This window comes from Ranitomeya imitator, unplaced genomic scaffold (genome assembly GCF_032444005.1).
Source record: "Ranitomeya imitator isolate aRanImi1 unplaced genomic scaffold, aRanImi1.pri SCAFFOLD_1149, whole genome shotgun sequence".
Classification (NCBI taxonomy): Eukaryota; Metazoa; Chordata; class Amphibia; order Anura; family Dendrobatidae; genus Ranitomeya; species Ranitomeya imitator.
The window spans coordinates 14,874-34,071 of NW_027193520.1; the positions used below are offsets into that span (position 1 = coordinate 14,874).

A 19,198-nucleotide genomic window follows, 5' to 3' on the forward strand; every position below is an offset into this window, starting at 1 on the left:
AACTCTCACGTGTCACAATGGGCTCTGGACTTATCTAAGGCAGAGAAAAATGGCGCCGTCTTCAGTCTGCTGCTGGAACAGCAGCAGACCACATGGTAGGGGGATTGTCTTTTTTTTTTTTAAAGGGGCAATTTGCAGACTTGCACTAATAGTTGCACTCTGGAGCGCCAAAGGGATGGAGGGTGTGTTCAGATGGGCGGAGTTATGCAGATCAGGCGGCGTTATGCAGATTAGGCGGAGTTAGGCAGATTTTTTAAAAACGCGTTGGGCCCAAATTGAACACACCCCCACACACCCCCACACACCCCCCACACGCCCCCACACACACCAGAACTGCCATTTGAGAAGGCATCCAGAGTTTAGAAAAAAAATGTCTTCCCCTGGGCAATCATCTTTTGGGCTCTCTCCACAGTGAGTCCTGGTTGTGGGCCATGGGGCGTCTGGAGTGGCAAACCATTTCAGGCTATCGCTTCTCGGCCTTTTGGCTAAGATCAAGTGTAGTATCTGTTCTTATCAGTTTAATATCTGATACGTCCCCTATTTGGGGACCATATATTAAATGGATTTTTAGAACAGGGAGCTGGAAATGGAGCTTGCTCTGTCCACTCCACGCATTGACCCGTTATTGCAGTATCTCCGGGAACAGTGCACCCCTTCTCTGATCCGGTTTCCAAAAACAGATTGAATTGAAATCAGCCCAGCAAGTTGTCATTTAACACTTTCTGAGAATTCTTTTCAGGGTCAAAGAAGCACGTTTCAGGTGGCAAATGTAGCAATTTGCTCAGTTTCACTGGACCGTTTGCAACATTTCCTGTGCCTTGCTTTCACCTGTGCATGTTCAGCATTGGATTGCATCCAATATGCAATCAATCAATCAAGCAATCAAGCAATCTTTGCTGGTTGCAACAGGTGTGTTAAGATGTAGGCCCGAATGAGGCCTTTGTAACAGTGTTGCTAATATATTGTGCCATCTACAAAATTAGGCCCCTGCCTGCCTGCCTGCCTGCCTGCCTGCCTGCCTGCCTGCCTGCCTGCCTGCCTGCTGTCTGTCAGCATGAAGTGTTTAAATTGAAGTATCCTACGAGTAGTTCGGCCATACATACTACATTTGTGACCGCATGCACAAATTCCTTTGTAAAACATTGGCTCCCTCTTGTGGACCACTGACTTTTAATTATGTGGTGTATGATATGTATTTCAATAAAGAAGGAAAAATGGTGTCTGTGATGATCTTGAATGTGCTAGTCTTGTCTATTTTGTCTTGTACTGTGTGAGTAGTATTCTAATGCTTTTGACCAACTGGGTGCGCTGCTGCTGCCTGCCCGCCTGCAGTAGATAGAATCTATGCACGGAACCTTCACCTGCTGCTGCTGTCACAATGGGGCCTTCAGCCATTGACTCCGGAACTCTCACGTGTCACAATGGGCTCTGGACTTATCTAAGGCAGAGAAAAATGGCGCCGTCTTCAGTCTGCTGCTGGAACAGCAGCAGACCACATGGTAGGGGGATTGTCTTTTTTTTTTTTAAAGGGGCAATTTGCAGACTTGCACTAATAGTTGCACTCTGGAGCGCCAAAGGGATGGAGGGTGTGTTCAGATGGGCGGAGTTATGCAGATCAGGCGGCGTTATGCAGATTAGGCGGAGTTAGGCAGATTTTTTAAAAACGCGTTGGGCCCAAATTGAACACACCCCCACACACCCCCACACACCCCCCACACGCCCCCACACACACCAGAACTGCCATTTGAGAAGGCATCCAGAGTTTAGAAAAAAAATGTCTTCCCCTGGGCAATCATCTTTTGGGCTCTCTCCACAGTGAGTCCTGGTTGTGGGCCATGGGGCGTCTGGAGTGGCAAACCATTTCAGGCTATCGCTTCTCGGCCTTTTGGCTAAGATCAAGTGTAGTATCTGTTCTTATCAGTTTAATATCTGATACGTCCCCTATTTGGGGACCATATATTAAATGGATTTTTAGAACAGGGAGCTGGAAATGGAGCTTGCTCTGTCCACTCCACGCATTGACCCGTTATTGCAGTATCTCCGGGAACAGTGCACCCCTTCTCTGATCCGGTTTCCAAAAACAGATTGAATTGAAATCAGCCCAGCAAGTTGTCATTTAACACTTTCTGAGAATTCTTTTCAGGGTCAAAGAAGCACGTTTCAGGTGGCAAATGTAGCAATTTGCTCAGTTTCACTGGACCGTTTGCAACATTTCCTGTGCCTTGCTTTCACCTGTGCATGTTCAGCATTGGATTGCATCCAATATGCAATCAATCAATCAAGCAATCAAGCAATCTTTGCTGGTTGCAACAGGTGTGTTAAGATGTAGGCCCGAATGAGGCCTTTGTAACAGTGTTGCTAATATATTGTGCCATCTACAAAATTAGGCCCCTGCCTGCCTGCCTGCCTGCCTGCCTGCCTGCCTGCCTGCCTGCCTGCCTGCCTGCTGTCTGTCAGCATGAAGTGTTTAAATTGAAGTATCCTACGAGTAGTTCGGCCATACATACTACATTTGTGACCGCATGCACAAATTCCTTTGTAAAACATTGGCTCCCTCTTGTGGACCACTGACTTTTAATTATGTGGTGTATGATATGTATTTCAATAAAGAAGGAAAAATGGTGTCTGTGATGATCTTGAATGTGCTAGTCTTGTCTATTTTGTCTTGTACTGTGTGAGTAGTATTCTAATGCTTTTGACCAACTGGGTGCGCTGCTGCTGCCTGCCCGCCTGCAGTAGATAGAATCTATGCACGGAACCTTCACCTGCTGCTGCTGTCACAATGGGGCCTTCAGCCATTGACTCCGGAACTCTCACGTGTCACAATGGGCTCTGGACTTATCTAAGGCAGAGAAAAATGGCGCCGTCTTCAGTCTGCTGCTGGAACAGCAGCAGACCACATGGTAGGGGGATTGTCTTTTTTTTTTTTAAAGGGGCAATTTGCAGACTTGCACTAATAGTTGCACTCTGGAGCGCCAAAGGGATGGAGGGTGTGTTCAGATGGGCGGAGTTATGCAGATCAGGCGGCGTTATGCAGATTAGGCGGAGTTAGGCAGATTTTTTAAAAACGCGTTGGGCCCAAATTGAACACACCCCCACACACCCCCACACACCCCCCACACGCCCCCACACACACCAGAACTGCCATTTGAGAAGGCATCCAGAGTTTAGAAAAAAAATGTCTTCCCCTGGGCAATCATCTTTTGGGCTCTCTCCACAGTGAGTCCTGGTTGTGGGCCATGGGGCGTCTGGAGTGGCAAACCATTTCAGGCTATCGCTTCTCGGCCTTTTGGCTAAGATCAAGTGTAGTATCTGTTCTTATCAGTTTAATATCTGATACGTCCCCTATTTGGGGACCATATATTAAATGGATTTTTAGAACAGGGAGCTGGAAATGGAGCTTGCTCTGTCCACTCCACGCATTGACCCGTTATTGCAGTATCTCCGGGAACAGTGCACCCCTTCTCTGATCCGGTTTCCAAAAACAGATTGAATTGAAATCAGCCCAGCAAGTTGTCATTTAACACTTTCTGAGAATTCTTTTCAGGGTCAAAGAAGCACGTTTCAGGTGGCAAATGTAGCAATTTGCTCAGTTTCACTGGACCGTTTGCAACATTTCCTGTGCCTTGCTTTCACCTGTGCATGTTCAGCATTGGATTGCATCCAATATGCAATCAATCAATCAAGCAATCAAGCAATCTTTGCTGGTTGCAACAGGTGTGTTAAGATGTAGGCCCGGAGGCCTTTGTAACAGTGTTGCTAATATATTGTGCCATCTACAAAATTAGGCCCCTGCCTGCCTGCCTGCCTGCCTGCCTGCCTGCCTGCCTGCCTGCCTGCCTGCCTGCTGCTCTGTCAGCATGAAGTGTTTAAATTGAAGTATCCTACGAGTAGTTCGGCCATACATACTACATTTGTGACCGCATGCACAAATTCCTTTGTAAAACATTGGCTCCCTCTTGTGGACCACTGACTTTTAATTATGTGGTGTATGATATGTATTTCAATAAAGAAGGAAAAATGGTGTCTGTGATGATCTTGAATGTGCTAGTCTTGTCTATTTTGTCTTGTACTGTGTGAGTAGTATTCTAATGCTTTTGACCAACTGGGTGCGCTGCTGCTGCCTGCCCGCCTGCAGTAGATAGAATCTATGCACGGAACCTTCACCTGCTGCTGCTGTCACAATGGGGCCTTCAGCCATTGACTCCGGAACTCTCACGTGTCACAATGGGCTCTGGACTTATCTAAGGCAGAGAAAAATGGCGCCGTCTTCAGTCTGCTGCTGGAACAGCAGCAGACCACATGGTAGGGGGATTGTCTTTTTTTTTTTTAAAGGGGCAATTTGCAGACTTGCACTAATAGTTGCACTCTGGAGCGCCAAAGGGATGGAGGGTGTGTTCAGATGGGCGGAGTTATGCAGATCAGGCGGCGTTATGCAGATTAGGCGGAGTTAGGCAGATTTTTTAAAAACGCGTTGGGCCCAAATTGAACACACCCCCACACACCCCCACACACCCCCCACACGCCCCCACACACACCAGAACTGCCATTTGAGAAGGCATCCAGAGTTTAGAAAAAAAATGTCTTCCCCTGGGCAATCATCTTTTGGGCTCTCTCCACAGTGAGTCCTGGTTGTGGGCCATGGGGCGTCTGGAGTGGCAAACCATTTCAGGCTATCGCTTCTCGGCCTTTTGGCTAAGATCAAGTGTAGTATCTGTTCTTATCAGTTTAATATCTGATACGTCCCCTATTTGGGGACCATATATTAAATGGATTTTTAGAACAGGGAGCTGGAAATGGAGCTTGCTCTGTCCACTCCACGCATTGACCCGTTATTGCAGTATCTCCGGGAACAGTGCACCCCTTCTCTGATCCGGTTTCCAAAAACAGATTGAATTGAAATCAGCCCAGCAAGTTGTCATTTAACACTTTCTGAGAATTCTTTTCAGGGTCAAAGAAGCACGTTTCAGGTGGCAAATGTAGCAATTTGCTCAGTTTCACTGGACCGTTTGCAACATTTCCTGTGCCTTGCTTTCACCTGTGCATGTTCAGCATTGGATTGCATCCAATATGCAATCAATCAATCAAGCAATCAAGCAATCTTTGCTGGTTGCAACAGGTGTGTTAAGATGTAGGCCCGAATGAGGCCTTTGTAACAGTGTTGCTAATATATTGTGCCATCTACAAAATTAGGCCCCTGCCTGCCTGCCTGCCTGCCTGCCTGCCTGCCTGCCTGCCTGCCTGCCTGCCTGCTGTCTGTCAGCATGAAGTGTTTAAATTGAAGTATCCTACGAGTAGTTCGGCCATACATACTACATTTGTGACCGCATGCACAAATTCCTTTGTAAAACATTGGCTCCCTCTTGTGGACCACTGACTTTTAATTATGTGGTGTATGATATGTATTTCAATAAAGAAGGAAAAATGGTGTCTGTGATGATCTTGAATGTGCTAGTCTTGTCTATTTTGTCTTGTACTGTGTGAGTAGTATTCTAATGCTTTTGACCAACTGGGTGCGCTGCTGCTGCCTGCCCGCCTGCAGTAGATAGAATCTATGCACGGAACCTTCACCTGCTGCTGCTGTCACAATGGGGCCTTCAGCCATTGACTCCGGAACTCTCACGTGTCACAATGGGCTCTGGACTTATCTAAGGCAGAGAAAAATGGCGCCGTCTTCAGTCTGCTGCTGGAACAGCAGCAGACCACATGGTAGGGGGATTGTCTTTTTTTTTTTTAAAGGGGCAATTTGCAGACTTGCACTAATAGTTGCACTCTGGAGCGCCAAAGGGATGGAGGGTGTGTTCAGATGGGCGGAGTTATGCAGATCAGGCGGCGTTATGCAGATTAGGCGGAGTTAGGCAGATTTTTTAAAAACGCGTTGGGCCCAAATTGAACACACCCCCACACACCCCCACACACCCCCCACACGCCCCCACACACACCAGAACTGCCATTTGAGAAGGCATCCAGAGTTTAGAAAAAAAATGTCTTCCCCTGGGCAATCATCTTTTGGGCTCTCTCCACAGTGAGTCCTGGTTGTGGGCCATGGGGCGTCTGGAGTGGCAAACCATTTCAGGCTATCGCTTCTCGGCCTTTTGGCTAAGATCAAGTGTAGTATCTGTTCTTATCAGTTTAATATCTGATACGTCCCCTATTTGGGGACCATATATTAAATGGATTTTTAGAACAGGGAGCTGGAAATGGAGCTTGCTCTGTCCACTCCACGCATTGACCCGTTATTGCAGTATCTCCGGGAACAGTGCACCCCTTCTCTGATCCGGTTTCCAAAAACAGATTGAATTGAAATCAGCCCAGCAAGTTGTCATTTAACACTTTCTGAGAATTCTTTTCAGGGTCAAAGAAGCACGTTTCAGGTGGCAAATGTAGCAATTTGCTCAGTTTCACTGGACCGTTTGCAACATTTCCTGTGCCTTGCTTTCACCTGTGCATGTTCAGCATTGGATTGCATCCAATATGCAATCAATCAATCAAGCAATCAAGCAATCTTTGCTGGTTGCAACAGGTGTGTTAAGATGTAGGCCCGAATGAGGCCTTTGTAACAGTGTTGCTAATATATTGTGCCATCTACAAAATTAGGCCCCTGCCTGCCTGCCTGCCTGCCTGCCTGCCTGCCTGCCTGCCTGCCTGCCTGCCTGCTGTCTGTCAGCATGAAGTGTTTAAATTGAAGTATCCTACGAGTAGTTCGGCCATACATACTACATTTGTGACCGCATGCACAAATTCCTTTGTAAAACATTGGCTCCCTCTTGTGGACCACTGACTTTTAATTATGTGGTGTATGATATGTATTTCAATAAAGAAGGAAAAATGGTGTCTGTGATGATCTTGAATGTGCTAGTCTTGTCTATTTTGTCTTGTACTGTGTGAGTAGTATTCTAATGCTTTTGACCAACTGGGTGCGCTGCTGCTGCCTGCCCGCCTGCAGTAGATAGAATCTATGCACGGAACCTTCACCTGCTGCTGCTGTCACAATGGGGCCTTCAGCCATTGACTCCGGAACTCTCACGTGTCACAATGGGCTCTGGACTTATCTAAGGCAGAGAAAAATGGCGCCGTCTTCAGTCTGCTGCTGGAACAGCAGCAGACCACATGGTAGGGGGATTGTCTTTTTTTTTTTTAAAGGGGCAATTTGCAGACTTGCACTAATAGTTGCACTCTGGAGCGCCAAAGGGATGGAGGGTGTGTTCAGATGGGCGGAGTTATGCAGATCAGGCGGCGTTATGCAGATTAGGCGGAGTTAGGCAGATTTTTTAAAAACGCGTTGGGCCCAAATTGAACACACCCCCACACACCCCCACACACCCCCCACACGCCCCCACACACACCAGAACTGCCATTTGAGAAGGCATCCAGAGTTTAGAAAAAAAATGTCTTCCCCTGGGCAATCATCTTTTGGGCTCTCTCCACAGTGAGTCCTGGTTGTGGGCCATGGGGCGTCTGGAGTGGCAAACCATTTCAGGCTATCGCTTCTCGGCCTTTTGGCTAAGATCAAGTGTAGTATCTGTTCTTATCAGTTTAATATCTGATACGTCCCCTATTTGGGGACCATATATTAAATGGATTTTTAGAACAGGGAGCTGGAAATGGAGCTTGCTCTGTCCACTCCACGCATTGACCCGTTATTGCAGTATCTCCGGGAACAGTGCACCCCTTCTCTGATCCGGTTTCCAAAAACAGATTGAATTGAAATCAGCCCAGCAAGTTGTCATTTAACACTTTCTGAGAATTCTTTTCAGGGTCAAAGAAGCACGTTTCAGGTGGCAAATGTAGCAATTTGCTCAGTTTCACTGGACCGTTTGCAACATTTCCTGTGCCTTGCTTTCACCTGTGCATGTTCAGCATTGGATTGCATCCAATATGCAATCAATCAATCAAGCAATCAAGCAATCTTTGCTGGTTGCAACAGGTGTGTTAAGATGTAGGCCCGAATGAGGCCTTTGTAACAGTGTTGCTAATATATTGTGCCATCTACAAAATTAGGCCCCTGCCTGCCTGCCTGCCTGCCTGCCTGCCTGCCTGCCTGCCTGCCTGCCTGCCTGCTGTCTGTCAGCATGAAGTGTTTAAATTGAAGTATCCTACGAGTAGTTCGGCCATACATACTACATTTGTGACCGCATGCACAAATTCCTTTGTAAAACATTGGCTCCCTCTTGTGGACCACTGACTTTTAATTATGTGGTGTATGATATGTATTTCAATAAAGAAGGAAAAATGGTGTCTGTGATGATCTTGAATGTGCTAGTCTTGTCTATTTTGTCTTGTACTGTGTGAGTAGTATTCTAATGCTTTTGACCAACTGGGTGCGCTGCTGCTGCCTGCCCGCCTGCAGTAGATAGAATCTATGCACGGAACCTTCACCTGCTGCTGCTGTCACAATGGGGCCTTCAGCCATTGACTCCGGAACTCTCACGTGTCACAATGGGCTCTGGACTTATCTAAGGCAGAGAAAAATGGCGCCGTCTTCAGTCTGCTGCTGGAACAGCAGCAGACCACATGGTAGGGGGATTGTCTTTTTTTTTTTTAAAGGGGCAATTTGCAGACTTGCACTAATAGTTGCACTCTGGAGCGCCAAAGGGATGGAGGGTGTGTTCAGATGGGCGGAGTTATGCAGATCAGGCGGCGTTATGCAGATTAGGCGGAGTTAGGCAGATTTTTTAAAAACGCGTTGGGCCCAAATTGAACACACCCCCACACACCCCCACACACCCCCCACACGCCCCCACACACACCAGAACTGCCATTTGAGAAGGCATCCAGAGTTTAGAAAAAAAATGTCTTCCCCTGGGCAATCATCTTTTGGGCTCTCTCCACAGTGAGTCCTGGTTGTGGGCCATGGGGCGTCTGGAGTGGCAAACCATTTCAGGCTATCGCTTCTCGGCCTTTTGGCTAAGATCAAGTGTAGTATCTGTTCTTATCAGTTTAATATCTGATACGTCCCCTATTTGGGGACCATATATTAAATGGATTTTTAGAACAGGGAGCTGGAAATGGAGCTTGCTCTGTCCACTCCACGCATTGACCCGTTATTGCAGTATCTCCGGGAACAGTGCACCCCTTCTCTGATCCGGTTTCCAAAAACAGATTGAATTGAAATCAGCCCAGCAAGTTGTCATTTAACACTTTCTGAGAATTCTTTTCAGGGTCAAAGAAGCACGTTTCAGGTGGCAAATGTAGCAATTTGCTCAGTTTCACTGGACCGTTTGCAACATTTCCTGTGCCTTGCTTTCACCTGTGCATGTTCAGCATTGGATTGCATCCAATATGCAATCAATCAATCAAGCAATCAAGCAATCTTTGCTGGTTGCAACAGGTGTGTTAAGATGTAGGCCCGAATGAGGCCTTTGTAACAGTGTTGCTAATATATTGTGCCATCTACAAAATTAGGCCCCTGCCTGCCTGCCTGCCTGCCTGCCTGCCTGCCTGCCTGCCTGCCTGCCTGCCTGCTGTCTGTCAGCATGAAGTGTTTAAATTGAAGTATCCTACGAGTAGTTCGGCCATACATACTACATTTGTGACCGCATGCACAAATTCCTTTGTAAAACATTGGCTCCCTCTTGTGGACCACTGACTTTTAATTATGTGGTGTATGATATGTATTTCAATAAAGAAGGAAAAATGGTGTCTGTGATGATCTTGAATGTGCTAGTCTTGTCTATTTTGTCTTGTACTGTGTGAGTAGTATTCTAATGCTTTTGACCAACTGGGTGCGCTGCTGCTGCCTGCCCGCCTGCAGTAGATAGAATCTATGCACGGAACCTTCACCTGCTGCTGCTGTCACAATGGGGCCTTCAGCCATTGACTCCGGAACTCTCACGTGTCACAATGGGCTCTGGACTTATCTAAGGCAGAGAAAAATGGCGCCGTCTTCAGTCTGCTGCTGGAACAGCAGCAGACCACATGGTAGGGGGATTGTCTTTTTTTTTTTTAAAGGGGCAATTTGCAGACTTGCACTAATAGTTGCACTCTGGAGCGCCAAAGGGATGGAGGGTGTGTTCAGATGGGCGGAGTTATGCAGATCAGGCGGCGTTATGCAGATTAGGCGGAGTTAGGCAGATTTTTTAAAAACGCGTTGGGCCCAAATTGAACACACCCCCACACACCCCCACACACCCCCCACACGCCCCCACACACACCAGAACTGCCATTTGAGAAGGCATCCAGAGTTTAGAAAAAAAATGTCTTCCCCTGGGCAATCATCTTTTGGGCTCTCTCCACAGTGAGTCCTGGTTGTGGGCCATGGGGCGTCTGGAGTGGCAAACCATTTCAGGCTATCGCTTCTCGGCCTTTTGGCTAAGATCAAGTGTAGTATCTGTTCTTATCAGTTTAATATCTGATACGTCCCCTATTTGGGGACCATATATTAAATGGATTTTTAGAACAGGGAGCTGGAAATGGAGCTTGCTCTGTCCACTCCACGCATTGACCCGTTATTGCAGTATCTCCGGGAACAGTGCACCCCTTCTCTGATCCGGTTTCCAAAAACAGATTGAATTGAAATCAGCCCAGCAAGTTGTCATTTAACACTTTCTGAGAATTCTTTTCAGGGTCAAAGAAGCACGTTTCAGGTGGCAAATGTAGCAATTTGCTCAGTTTCACTGGACCGTTTGCAACATTTCCTGTGCCTTGCTTTCACCTGTGCATGTTCAGCATTGGATTGCATCCAATATGCAATCAATCAATCAAGCAATCAAGCAATCTTTGCTGGTTGCAACAGGTGTGTTAAGATGTAGGCCCGAATGAGGCCTTTGTAACAGTGTTGCTAATATATTGTGCCATCTACAAAATTAGGCCCCTGCCTGCCTGCCTGCCTGCCTGCCTGCCTGCCTGCCTGCCTGCCTGCCTGCCTGCTGTCTGTCAGCATGAAGTGTTTAAATTGAAGTATCCTACGAGTAGTTCGGCCATACATACTACATTTGTGACCGCATGCACAAATTCCTTTGTAAAACATTGGCTCCCTCTTGTGGACCACTGACTTTTAATTATGTGGTGTATGATATGTATTTCAATAAAGAAGGAAAAATGGTGTCTGTGATGATCTTGAATGTGCTAGTCTTGTCTATTTTGTCTTGTACTGTGTGAGTAGTATTCTAATGCTTTTGACCAACTGGGTGCGCTGCTGCTGCCTGCCCGCCTGCAGTAGATAGAATCTATGCACGGAACCTTCACCTGCTGCTGCTGTCACAATGGGGCCTTCAGCCATTGACTCCGGAACTCTCACGTGTCACAATGGGCTCTGGACTTATCTAAGGCAGAGAAAAATGGCGCCGTCTTCAGTCTGCTGCTGGAACAGCAGCAGACCACATGGTAGGGGGATTGTCTTTTTTTTTTTTAAAGGGGCAATTTGCAGACTTGCACTAATAGTTGCACTCTGGAGCGCCAAAGGGATGGAGGGTGTGTTCAGATGGGCGGAGTTATGCAGATCAGGCGGCGTTATGCAGATTAGGCGGAGTTAGGCAGATTTTTTAAAAACGCGTTGGGCCCAAATTGAACACACCCCCACACACCCCCACACACCCCCCACACGCCCCCACACACACCAGAACTGCCATTTGAGAAGGCATCCAGAGTTTAGAAAAAAAATGTCTTCCCCTGGGCAATCATCTTTTGGGCTCTCTCCACAGTGAGTCCTGGTTGTGGGCCATGGGGCGTCTGGAGTGGCAAACCATTTCAGGCTATCGCTTCTCGGCCTTTTGGCTAAGATCAAGTGTAGTATCTGTTCTTATCAGTTTAATATCTGATACGTCCCCTATTTGGGGACCATATATTAAATGGATTTTTAGAACAGGGAGCTGGAAATGGAGCTTGCTCTGTCCACTCCACGCATTGACCCGTTATTGCAGTATCTCCGGGAACAGTGCACCCCTTCTCTGATCCGGTTTCCAAAAACAGATTGAATTGAAATCAGCCCAGCAAGTTGTCATTTAACACTTTCTGAGAATTCTTTTCAGGGTCAAAGAAGCACGTTTCAGGTGGCAAATGTAGCAATTTGCTCAGTTTCACTGGACCGTTTGCAACATTTCCTGTGCCTTGCTTTCACCTGTGCATGTTCAGCATTGGATTGCATCCAATATGCAATCAATCAATCAAGCAATCAAGCAATCTTTGCTGGTTGCAACAGGTGTGTTAAGATGTAGGCCCGAATGAGGCCTTTGTAACAGTGTTGCTAATATATTGTGCCATCTACAAAATTAGGCCCCTGCCTGCCTGCCTGCCTGCCTGCCTGCCTGCCTGCCTGCCTGCCTGCCTGCCTGCTGTCTGTCAGCATGAAGTGTTTAAATTGAAGTATCCTACGAGTAGTTCGGCCATACATACTACATTTGTGACCGCATGCACAAATTCCTTTGTAAAACATTGGCTCCCTCTTGTGGACCACTGACTTTTAATTATGTGGTGTATGATATGTATTTCAATAAAGAAGGAAAAATGGTGTCTGTGATGATCTTGAATGTGCTAGTCTTGTCTATTTTGTCTTGTACTGTGTGAGTAGTATTCTAATGCTTTTGACCAACTGGGTGCGCTGCTGCTGCCTGCCCGCCTGCAGTAGATAGAATCTATGCACGGAACCTTCACCTGCTGCTGCTGTCACAATGGGGCCTTCAGCCATTGACTCCGGAACTCTCACGTGTCACAATGGGCTCTGGACTTATCTAAGGCAGAGAAAAATGGCGCCGTCTTCAGTCTGCTGCTGGAACAGCAGCAGACCACATGGTAGGGGGATTGTCTTTTTTTTTTTTAAAGGGGCAATTTGCAGACTTGCACTAATAGTTGCACTCTGGAGCGCCAAAGGGATGGAGGGTGTGTTCAGATGGGCGGAGTTATGCAGATCAGGCGGCGTTATGCAGATTAGGCGGAGTTAGGCAGATTTTTTAAAAACGCGTTGGGCCCAAATTGAACACACCCCCACACACCCCCACACACCCCCCACACGCCCCCACACACACCAGAACTGCCATTTGAGAAGGCATCCAGAGTTTAGAAAAAAAATGTCTTCCCCTGGGCAATCATCTTTTGGGCTCTCTCCACAGTGAGTCCTGGTTGTGGGCCATGGGGCGTCTGGAGTGGCAAACCATTTCAGGCTATCGCTTCTCGGCCTTTTGGCTAAGATCAAGTGTAGTATCTGTTCTTATCAGTTTAATATCTGATACGTCCCCTATTTGGGGACCATATATTAAATGGATTTTTAGAACAGGGAGCTGGAAATGGAGCTTGCTCTGTCCACTCCACGCATTGACCCGTTATTGCAGTATCTCCGGGAACAGTGCACCCCTTCTCTGATCCGGTTTCCAAAAACAGATTGAATTGAAATCAGCCCAGCAAGTTGTCATTTAACACTTTCTGAGAATTCTTTTCAGGGTCAAAGAAGCACGTTTCAGGTGGCAAATGTAGCAATTTGCTCAGTTTCACTGGACCGTTTGCAACATTTCCTGTGCCTTGCTTTCACCTGTGCATGTTCAGCATTGGATTGCATCCAATATGCAATCAATCAATCAAGCAATCAAGCAATCTTTGCTGGTTGCAACAGGTGTGTTAAGATGTAGGCCCGAATGAGGCCTTTGTAACAGTGTTGCTAATATATTGTGCCATCTACAAAATTAGGCCCCTGCCTGCCTGCCTGCCTGCCTGCCTGCCTGCCTGCCTGCCTGCCTGCCTGCCTGCTGTCTGTCAGCATGAAGTGTTTAAATTGAAGTATCCTACGAGTAGTTCGGCCATACATACTACATTTGTGACCGCATGCACAAATTCCTTTGTAAAACATTGGCTCCCTCTTGTGGACCACTGACTTTTAATTATGTGGTGTATGATATGTATTTCAATAAAGAAGGAAAAATGGTGTCTGTGATGATCTTGAATGTGCTAGTCTTGTCTATTTTGTCTTGTACTGTGTGAGTAGTATTCTAATGCTTTTGACCAACTGGGTGCGCTGCTGCTGCCTGCCCGCCTGCAGTAGATAGAATCTATGCACGGAACCTTCACCTGCTGCTGCTGTCACAATGGGGCCTTCAGCCATTGACTCCGGAACTCTCACGTGTCACAATGGGCTCTGGACTTATCTAAGGCAGAGAAAAATGGCGCCGTCTTCAGTCTGCTGCTGGAACAGCAGCAGACCACATGGTAGGGGGATTGTCTTTTTTTTTTTTAAAGGGGCAATTTGCAGACTTGCACTAATAGTTGCACTCTGGAGCGCCAAAGGGATGGAGGGTGTGTTCAGATGGGCGGAGTTATGCAGATCAGGCGGCGTTATGCAGATTAGGCGGAGTTAGGCAGATTTTTTAAAAACGCGTTGGGCCCAAATTGAACACACCCCCACACACCCCCACACACCCCCCACACGCCCCCACACACACCAGAACTGCCATTTGAGAAGGCATCCAGAGTTTAGAAAAAAAATGTCTTCCCCTGGGCAATCATCTTTTGGGCTCTCTCCACAGTGAGTCCTGGTTGTGGGCCATGGGGCGTCTGGAGTGGCAAACCATTTCAGGCTATCGCTTCTCGGCCTTTTGGCTAAGATCAAGTGTAGTATCTGTTCTTATCAGTTTAATATCTGATACGTCCCCTATTTGGGGACCATATATTAAATGGATTTTTAGAACAGGGAGCTGGAAATGGAGCTTGCTCTGTCCACTCCACGCATTGACCCGTTATTGCAGTATCTCCGGGAACAGTGCACCCCTTCTCTGATCCGGTTTCCAAAAACAGATTGAATTGAAATCAGCCCAGCAAGTTGTCATTTAACACTTTCTGAGAATTCTTTTCAGGGTCAAAGAAGCACGTTTCAGGTGGCAAATGTAGCAATTTGCTCAGTTTCACTGGACCGTTTGCAACATTTCCTGTGCCTTGCTTTCACCTGTGCATGTTCAGCATTGGATTGCATCCAATATGCAATCAATCAATCAAGCAATCAAGCAATCTTTGCTGGTTGCAACAGGTGTGTTAAGATGTAGGCCCGAATGAGGCCTTTGTAACAGTGTTGCTAATATATTGTGCCATCTACAAAATTAGGCCCCTGCCTGCCTGCCTGCCTGCCTGCCTGCCTGCCTGCCTGCCTGCCTGCCTGCCTGCTGTCTGTCAGCATGAAGTGTTTAAATTGAAGTATCCTACGAGTAGTTCGGCCATACATACTACATTTGTGACCGCATGCACAAATTCCTTTGTAAAACATTGGCTCCCTCTTGTGGACCACTGACTTTTAATTATGTGGTGTATGATATGTATTTCAATAAAGAAGGAAAAATGGTGTCTGTGATGATCTTGAATGTGCTAGTCTTGTCTATTTTGTCTTGTACTGTGTGAGTAGTATTCTAATGCTTTTGACCAACTGGGTGCGCTGCTGCTGCCTGCCCGCCTGCAGTAGATAGAATCTATGCACGGAACCTTCACCTGCTGCTGCTGTCACAATGGGGCCTTCAGCCATTGACTCCGGAACTCTCACGTGTCACAATGGGCTCTGGACTTATCTAAGGCAGAGAAAAATGGCGCCGTCTTCAGTCTGCTGCTGGAACAGCAGCAGACCACATGGTAGGGGGATTGTCTTTTTTTTTTTTAAAGGGGCAATTTGCAGACTTGCACTAATAGTTGCACTCTGGAGCGCCAAAGGGATGGAGGGTGTGTTCAGATGGGCGGAGTTATGCAGATCAGGCGGCGTTATGCAGATTAGGCGGAGTTAGGCAGATTTTTTAAAAACGCGTTGGGCCCAAATTGAACACACCCCCACACACCCCCACACACCCCCCACACGCCCCCACACACACCAGAACTGCCATTTGAGAAGGCATCCAGAGTTTAGAAAAAAAATGTCTTCCCCTGGGCAATCATCTTTTGGGCTCTCTCCACAGTGAGTCCTGGTTGTGGGCCATGGGGCGTCTGGAGTGGCAAACCATTTCAGGCTATCGCTTCTCGGCCTTTTGGCTAAGATCAAGTGTAGTATCTGTTCTTATCAGTTTAATATCTGATACGTCCCCTATTTGGGGACCATATATTAAATGGATTTTTAGAACAGGGAGCTGGAAATGGAGCTTGCTCTGTCCACTCCACGCATTGACCCGTTATTGCAGTATCTCCGGGAACAGTGCACCCCTTCTCTGATCCGGTTTCCAAAAACAGATTGAATTGAAATCAGCCCAGCAAGTTGTCATTTAACACTTTCTGAGAATTCTTTTCAGGGTCAAAGAAGCACGTTTCAGGTGGCAAATGTAGCAATTTGCTCAGTTTCACTGGACCGTTTGCAACATTTCCTGTGCCTTGCTTTCACCTGTGCATGTTCAGCATTGGATTGCATCCAATATGCAATCAATCAATCAAGCAATCAAGCAATCTTTGCTGGTTGCAACAGGTGTGTTAAGATGTAGGCCCGAATGAGGCCTTTGTAACAGTGTTGCTAATATATTGTGCCATCTACAAAATTAGGCCCCTGCCTGCCTGCCTGCCTGCCTGCCTGCCTGCCTGCCTGCCTGCCTGCCTGCCTGCTGTCTGTCAGCATGAAGTGTTTAAATTGAAGTATCCTACGAGTAGTTCGGCCATACATACTACATTTGTGACCGCATGCACAAATTCCTTTGTAAAACATTGGCTCCCTCTTGTGGACCACTGACTTTTAATTATGTGGTGTATGATATGTATTTCAATAAAGAAGGAAAAATGGTGTCTGTGATGATCTTGAATGTGCTAGTCTTGTCTATTTTGTCTTGTACTGTGTGAGTAGTATTCTAATGCTTTTGACCAACTGGGTGCGCTGCTGCTGCCTGCCCGCCTGCAGTAGATAGAATCTATGCACGGAACCTTCACCTGCTGCTGCTGTCACAATGGGGCCTTCAGCCATTGACTCCGGAACTCTCACGTGTCACAATGGGCTCTGGACTTATCTAAGGCAGAGAAAAATGGCGCCGTCTTCAGTCTGCTGCTGGAACAGCAGCAGACCACATGGTAGGGGGATTGTCTTTTTTTTTTTTAAAGGGGCAATTTGCAGACTTGCACTAATAGTTGCACTCTGGAGCGCCAAAGGGATGGAGGGTGTGTTCAGATGGGCGGAGTTATGCAGATCAGGCGGCGTTATGCAGATTAGGCGGAGTTAGGCAGATTTTTTAAAAACGCGTTGGGCCCAAATTGAACACACCCCCACACACCCCCACACACCCCCCACACGCCCCCACACACACCAGAACTGCCATTTGAGAAGGCATCCAGAGTTTAGAAAAAAAATGTCTTCCCCTGGGCAATCATCTTTTGGGCTCTCTCCACAGTGAGTCCTGGTTGTGGGCCATGGGGCGTCTGGAGTGGCAAACCATTTCAGGCTATCGCTTCTCGGCCTTTTGGCTAAGATCAAGTGTAGTATCTGTTCTTATCAGTTTAATATCTGATACGTCCCCTATTTGGGGACCATATATTAAATGGATTTTTAGAACAGGGAGCTGGAAATGGAGCTTGCTCTGTCCACTCCACGCATTGACCCGTTATTGCAGTATCTCCGGGAACAGTGCACCCCTTCTCTGATCCGGTTTCCAAAAACAGATTGAATTGAAATCAGCCCAGCAAGTTGTCATTTAACACTTTCTGAGAATTCTTTTCAGGGTCAAAGAAGCACGTTTCAGGTGGCAAATGTAGCAATTTGCTCAGTTTCACTGGACCGTTTGCAACATTTCCTGTGCCTTGCTTTCACCTGTGCATGTTCAGCATTGGATTGCATCCAATATGCAATCAATCAATCAAGCAATCAAGCAATCTTTGCTGGTTGCAACAGGTGTGTTAAGATGTAGGCCCGAATGAGGCCTTTGTAACAGTGTTGCTAATATATTGTGCCATCTACAAAATTAGGCCCCTGCCTGCCTGCCTGCCTGCCTGCCTGCCTGCCTGCCTGCCTGCCTGCCTGCCTGCTGTCTGTCAGCATGAAGTGTTTAAATTGAAGTATCCTACGAGTAGTTCGGCCATACATACTACATTTGTGACCGCATGCACAAATTCCTTTGTAAAACATTGGCTCCCTCTTGTGGACCACTGACTTTTAATTATGTGGTGTATGATATGTATTTCAATAAAGAAGGAAAAATGGTGTCTGTGATGATCTTGAATGTGCTAGTCTTGTCTATTTTGTCTTGTACTGTGTGAGTAGTATTCTAATGCTTTTGACCAACTGGGTGCGCTGCTGCTGCCTGCCCGCCTGCAGTAGATAGAATCTATGCACGGAACCTTCACCTGCTGCTGCTGTCACAATGGGGCCTTCAGCCATTGACTCCGGAACTCTCACGTGTCACAATGGGCTCTGGACTTATCTAAGGCAGAGAAAAATGGCGCCGTCTTCAGTCTGCTGCTGGAACAGCAGCAGACCACATGGTAGGGGGATTGTCTTTTTTTTTTTTTAAAGGGGCAATTTGCAGACTTGCACTAATAGTTGCACTCTGGAGCGCCAAAGGGATGGAGGGTGTGTTCAGATGGGCGGAGTTATGCAGATCAGGCGGCGTTATGCAGATTAGGCGGAGTTAGGCAGATTTTTTAAAAACGCGTTGGGCCCAAATTGAACACACCCCCACACACCCCCACACACCCCCCACACGCCCCCACACACACCAGAACTGCCATTTGAGAAGGCATCCAGAGTTTAGAAAAAAAATGTCTTCCCCTGGGCAATCATCTTTTGGGCTCTCTCCACAGTGAGTCCTGGTTGTGGGCCATGGGGCGTCTGGAGTGGCAAACCATTTCAGGCTATCGCTTCTCGGCCTTTTGGCTAAGATCAAGTGTAGTATCTGTTCTTATCAGTTTAATATCTGATACGTCCCCTATTTGGGGACCATATATTAAATGGATTTTTAGAACAGGGAGCTGGAAATGGAGCTTGCTCTGTCCACTCCACGCATTGACCCGTTATTGCAGTATCTCCGGGAACAGTGCACCCCTTCTCTGATCCGTTTCCAAAAACAGATTGAATTGAAATCAGCCCAGCAAGTTGTCATTTAACACTTTCTGAGAATTCTTTTCAGGGTCAAAGAAGCACGTTTCAGGTGGCAAATGTAGCAATTTGCTCAGTTTCACTGGACCGTTTGCAACATTTCCTGTGCCTTGCTTTCACCTGTGCATGTTCAGCATTGGATTGCATCCAATATGCAATCAATCAATCAAGCAATCAAGCAATCTTTGCTGGTTGCAACAGGTGTGTTAAGATGTAGGCCCGAATGAGGCCTTTGTAACA

The 19,198-nt window shown here is 47.0% G+C and overlaps 14 non-coding genes across 14 annotated transcripts; all 14 read left to right on the forward strand.

Moving 5' to 3' along the window:
• The first annotated feature begins 465 nt into the window (after positions 1–465).
• On the forward strand, positions 466–656 carry LOC138653623 (U2 spliceosomal RNA). The gene has a single exon (XR_011315956.1). It is a non-coding gene; the product is annotated as a U2 spliceosomal RNA (small nuclear RNA).
• Positions 657–1,869: 1,213 nt separating this feature from the next.
• LOC138653625 (U2 spliceosomal RNA) lies at positions 1,870–2,060 on the forward strand. Its single transcript, XR_011315957.1, has one exon. It is a non-coding gene; the product is annotated as a U2 spliceosomal RNA (small nuclear RNA).
• A 1,213-nt stretch (positions 2,061–3,273) lies between these two features.
• Positions 3,274–3,464, forward strand: LOC138653626 (U2 spliceosomal RNA). The gene has a single exon (XR_011315958.1). It is a non-coding gene; the product is annotated as a U2 spliceosomal RNA (small nuclear RNA).
• Positions 3,465–4,675: 1,211 nt separating this feature from the next.
• Positions 4,676–4,866, forward strand: LOC138653627 (U2 spliceosomal RNA). The gene has a single exon (XR_011315959.1). It is a non-coding gene; the product is annotated as a U2 spliceosomal RNA (small nuclear RNA).
• A 1,213-nt stretch (positions 4,867–6,079) lies between these two features.
• LOC138653628 (U2 spliceosomal RNA) lies at positions 6,080–6,270 on the forward strand. Its single transcript, XR_011315960.1, has one exon. It is a non-coding gene; the product is annotated as a U2 spliceosomal RNA (small nuclear RNA).
• Positions 6,271–7,483: 1,213 nt separating this feature from the next.
• On the forward strand, positions 7,484–7,674 carry LOC138653630 (U2 spliceosomal RNA). The gene has a single exon (XR_011315962.1). It is a non-coding gene; the product is annotated as a U2 spliceosomal RNA (small nuclear RNA).
• Positions 7,675–8,887: 1,213 nt separating this feature from the next.
• LOC138653631 (U2 spliceosomal RNA) lies at positions 8,888–9,078 on the forward strand. The gene has a single exon (XR_011315963.1). It is a non-coding gene; the product is annotated as a U2 spliceosomal RNA (small nuclear RNA).
• Positions 9,079–10,291: 1,213 nt separating this feature from the next.
• LOC138653632 (U2 spliceosomal RNA) lies at positions 10,292–10,482 on the forward strand. The gene has a single exon (XR_011315964.1). It is a non-coding gene; the product is annotated as a U2 spliceosomal RNA (small nuclear RNA).
• Positions 10,483–11,695: 1,213 nt separating this feature from the next.
• On the forward strand, positions 11,696–11,886 carry LOC138653633 (U2 spliceosomal RNA). The gene has a single exon (XR_011315965.1). It is a non-coding gene; the product is annotated as a U2 spliceosomal RNA (small nuclear RNA).
• Positions 11,887–13,099: 1,213 nt separating this feature from the next.
• On the forward strand, positions 13,100–13,290 carry LOC138653634 (U2 spliceosomal RNA). The gene has a single exon (XR_011315966.1). It is a non-coding gene; the product is annotated as a U2 spliceosomal RNA (small nuclear RNA).
• Positions 13,291–14,503: 1,213 nt separating this feature from the next.
• Positions 14,504–14,694, forward strand: LOC138653635 (U2 spliceosomal RNA). The gene has a single exon (XR_011315967.1). It is a non-coding gene; the product is annotated as a U2 spliceosomal RNA (small nuclear RNA).
• A 1,213-nt stretch (positions 14,695–15,907) lies between these two features.
• LOC138653636 (U2 spliceosomal RNA) lies at positions 15,908–16,098 on the forward strand. Its single transcript, XR_011315968.1, has one exon. It is a non-coding gene; the product is annotated as a U2 spliceosomal RNA (small nuclear RNA).
• Positions 16,099–17,311: 1,213 nt separating this feature from the next.
• On the forward strand, positions 17,312–17,502 carry LOC138653637 (U2 spliceosomal RNA). The gene has a single exon (XR_011315969.1). It is a non-coding gene; the product is annotated as a U2 spliceosomal RNA (small nuclear RNA).
• A 1,214-nt stretch (positions 17,503–18,716) lies between these two features.
• LOC138653638 (U2 spliceosomal RNA) lies at positions 18,717–18,907 on the forward strand. The gene has a single exon (XR_011315970.1). It is a non-coding gene; the product is annotated as a U2 spliceosomal RNA (small nuclear RNA).
• The last annotated feature ends 291 nt before the right edge of the window (positions 18,908–19,198 follow it).